This window comes from Cnephaeus nilssonii (assembly GCF_951640355.1).
Source record: "Cnephaeus nilssonii genome assembly, chromosome: 4".
Classification (NCBI taxonomy): domain Eukaryota; kingdom Metazoa; phylum Chordata; class Mammalia; order Chiroptera; family Vespertilionidae; genus Cnephaeus; species Cnephaeus nilssonii.
Genome location: NC_137075.1, coordinates 43890741 through 43894612, shown reverse-complemented (window position 1 = coordinate 43894612; position 3872 = coordinate 43890741). Strand labels below are relative to the sequence as shown.

The following is a 3872-nucleotide window of genomic DNA, read 5'->3' as shown; positions in this document are numbered from 1 at the left end:
CCCTGCCTTCATCTGCCCTTCACCTGTTCAGACCCTCATTGACCCCAAGAGCCTCTCTGGCCGTGTATATAGAGCCAGCTGTTATCTGGATGGGTTCATGAAGTTCTGTCTGTGAAGAGAGAGTATCAGAACTGTTGGGGGCCTTAGTTAAAGGCCTTCGCCTTATATATAGGAAACTGAGGCCCAGAGATTTGACCTTGATTTGTTCAGAGACATACAGCTAGTATGTGGCAGAGGCCAGCCCAGACTTAAGGTCTCTTGACTGCCAATCTTGGGCCCTTTCCATGAAGATTATGACTTGCCTTTCTACAAAGCATTTCCAGATGGTATTGTTTTCTAAATCTCTATTGCAGGCCCAGGGCCAGGTGTCTGGATGAATTAGCTCTTTTGTTAGACCATGTGGCTCACTCCCGCCCCTGTGAACTTGGAGAATAGAAGGCCTGGGTTTATGCTCTAGCCTTCATTCCCTTTGAGATCAAACAAGTATGCCCTGGCAGGTGTGGCTCAATTGGTCGGAGCATCGTCCAGTTGTGAATTCGATTCCCGGTCAAGGCACATACCTAGGTTGGTGCATACTCCATGTTTCTCTCTCCCCCTTCCTCTCTCTCTAAAATCAATAAAAACAGCTCAGCCTGCATGGCTCAGTGGTTGAGCGTCGACTTATGAACCAGGAGATCACAGTTCCATTCCCGGTCAGGGCACATGCCCGGGTTGTGGGTTGGATCCCCAGTGTGGGGTGTGCAGAAAGCAGCTGATCAATGATTCTCTCTCATCGTTGATGTTTCTATCTCCTCTCCCTCTCCCTTCCTCTCTGAGATCAATAAAAATAAGTTTTAAAAAATAAAAACTAGCCCTAACCTGTTTGGCTCAGTGATAGAGCGTCAGCCTGCGGACTCAAGGGTCCCAGGTTCGATTCCAGTCAAGGGCATGTACCTTGGTTGCAGGCACGTACCCAGTAAGGAGTGTGCAGAGGCAGCTCATCGATGTTTCTCTCTCATCAATGTTTCTAACCCTCTATCTCTCTCCCTTCCTCTCTGTAAAAAAATCAATAAAATATATTAAAGAATAAATAAAAATAAAAACTAGAAACATATGCTCTGGTGAGGATTAAAAAAAAGATGGTAGACCAGACCTCTCATCTTCCTGTATGTGCAGGCTTGCCCCTCCCACCAAGAGGGGGCATCTACCTTTTCCTTCCCTTTGAATCTACAACTTGCTTTAACCAATAGGACATAGTAGAAGTGGTATCACATGACTTTAAGGCTTCAGCCTTGTGGCTTCCATTTTTCCCTCTTTGAACCATTGGTGCTGTAAAGAAGTTTGACTATCCTGTAGGAGAGAGGCCACCCAAAGAGAGCAGGAGAGATTTATCAGGGAGAGAGAGGGGTCTAGCTGAAGAGCAGCATTAACATTCTTAGTCCCAATCTAGTCACCCCAGCAGAGGTTAGCTGCACCTGCCAAACCCAGCCCAGCAACCTTTTGGTGCACAGGACAACGCCCATCCAACTGAGCCACACTGGCCAGGGCAAGAATTATTTTTTTTAATCATAGAAAATGATTAATTTAGCAGAAATTTTCTTTGCAAACTCTTTTTTTAAAAAAAAATATCTTTATTGATTTCAGAGAGGAAAGAGAGAGATAGAAACATTAATGAGGAGAGAGGATCATTGATTGGCTGCCTCCTGAACACCCCCTACTGGGGATCAAGCCTGCAACTTAGGCATATGCTCTGACTGGGAATCAAACCAGTGACCTCTTGGTTCCTGGGTCAATGCTCAACCGCTGAGCCATACTCAGCCAGGCTATTTGTAAACTCTTTAAAGATAATTACAAACACAAAGTATCCTTTTAAAAGTGTCCCAAATTAAATCAAAGTCTCATCATCAAAGTAAAATACAATATTAAGAAGTCATTTAATTTGTAAGATTTTAAAAATATATATGATTTTATTGATTTCTTGGCAACATTTATCTGGTTGAGTTCCTGGCAGCTCATCCTGTTTATAGCTGCATCTGAAAAATACTGTGCTACATTTTTACATTAGGAAGAAATAACATATAGAACTGCTCAGACCCTGAGACCCTTGTCCTATCTAACAATTTGATTAATAAAGCCTATTTCCTACCCCCTCCCAATTTTACACTGGCAATTTTATCTTCATTTAGATGTTGTACCCTAGCCAGTTGCTCAGTGGTTAGAGCATCGACCTTCGGACTGAAGGGTCATGGACTTGATTCCGGTCAAGGGCACGTACCTGGGTTGCAGGCTCGACCCCCAGCCCTGGTCGGGGAGCGTGTGGGAGGCAACCAATCAATGTTTCTCTCACACCGATGTTTCTCTCTCACAGTCTCTACCCTTCCACTCTCTCTAAAAACCAATGGAAAAAATATCCTCGGGTAAGGACTAACAACAACAAAAAAAGATATTGTAAATTCGTGAGAAAAGAACAAATTTTGTTATGGTGGGGGGAAAAATCTTAGGAACAACAAATTACAAATATTCAATTTTTTAATAAACAAAAATGTTTTCCTTCCTCACATGTGAACATCCAATAAATAAAACATACATAATTATTCCGGGTATAGAAACTAGTAATTCACTTGTGAAAGAGGTGCATTTTGGTATATTTGGTGATAAGGTTTTTTCCTTTTTTTTTTGATGTTTGATCTTATTTATTTGTTATTCTTAGAAAAATCTCACTTTGACTGGACTTAGCGGTGGAAGCTCTCAGAGAGAACAGCGTATGGCTCTTGGCAATCTGATCCCGGCATTTTTATTTGGCCTCCTTCATTCTCTCGGCCAGAAGTTGAGCAGAGTCTGCGGCCTCTTCGTACACTGTTTCTTCAGAGCAGTACACCCGGCGCTGGTGTTGCAGGGCATGTGGACTAACAAGACACTGAATCTTGGGTGCTTTGGTCCCAGGTTTCTCACCTTCTTTGTTGAGTGGCTTTCTCACAATATACTGGCAGACATCTTTAGGGAGATTGAAAAGTTCGCGGATACTACTAGCTCCTTTGGGCCCCAGGCGATGAGGCACAGTAGTTACCAGTGAGGCCAGAAATATCTTTCTCCCCTTTTTGACACTAATCAAATTGAGAACGCTGAGATTGACATCCACAAGGCAACCCTGAACAAATCTGTGCTTTCTTTCTCCACTCCTCCTTGGTCTGTAACAGGAATGCCCCTTACTCAGCCGCAGGCAGACACGGCCATGGGTCAAGACCCCCTGCTTAATGGGGCAACCTTGTTTGTCATTCCACCACTGGTTTCAACCACAAAACCCTTCCATTCTTCACCCAGAGCCTCAGCGGCAACTTCTGTGGACACACACGTTTCATAAAAGGTATGAAGTTTGCAATCATTGTCTACTTCGAGTTGCTGAGAGCCAGTGGCTGGGAAAGAGAAGTTCAACTTCATCCTAAAGCTGTGGTCGGCAAACCGCGGCTTGCGAGCCACAAGCGGCTCTTTGGTCCCTTGAGTATGGCTCTTCCACAAAATACCACAGCCTGGGCGAGTCTATTTTAAAGAAGTGGCGTTAGAAGAAGTTTACATTTAAAAAATTTGGCTCTCAAAAGAAATTTTAATCGTTGTACTGTTGATATTTGGCTCTGTTGACTAATGAGTTTGCTGACCACTGGCCTAAAGCATCCGACAGGCTCCAAGGCCTCACGAAAAGAGCGGTGGTAAAGTTTTTGTTTAAGTATAAAGCACTTCACCAAACAAAGCAGGCCATTATTATTTAAACGTCTCCTCCTTGCCCTGGCCAGTGTGGCTTAGTTGGTAGAGCATTGTCTCATACACCAAGAAGTCTCCAGTTCAGTTCCCAGTCTGGACACATGCCTGGTTTGCAGGCTCGATCACCAGTAGGGGGC

At 44.0% G+C, this 3872-nt stretch overlaps 1 pseudogene across 1 annotated transcript; it reads right to left on the bottom strand.

Annotated features, from left to right (window-relative positions):
- Nucleotides 1-1324: 1324 nt before the first annotated feature.
- LOC307098258 (small ribosomal subunit protein eS6-like) lies at nucleotides 1325-3495 on the bottom strand (annotated as a pseudogene). The gene is made up of 2 exons: nucleotides 2701-3495; nucleotides 1325-1329 (listed from the first exon to the last, which is right to left on the bottom strand). The product of its transcript is annotated as a small ribosomal subunit protein eS6-like (transcript).
- Nucleotides 3496-3872: the final 377 nt, after the last annotated feature.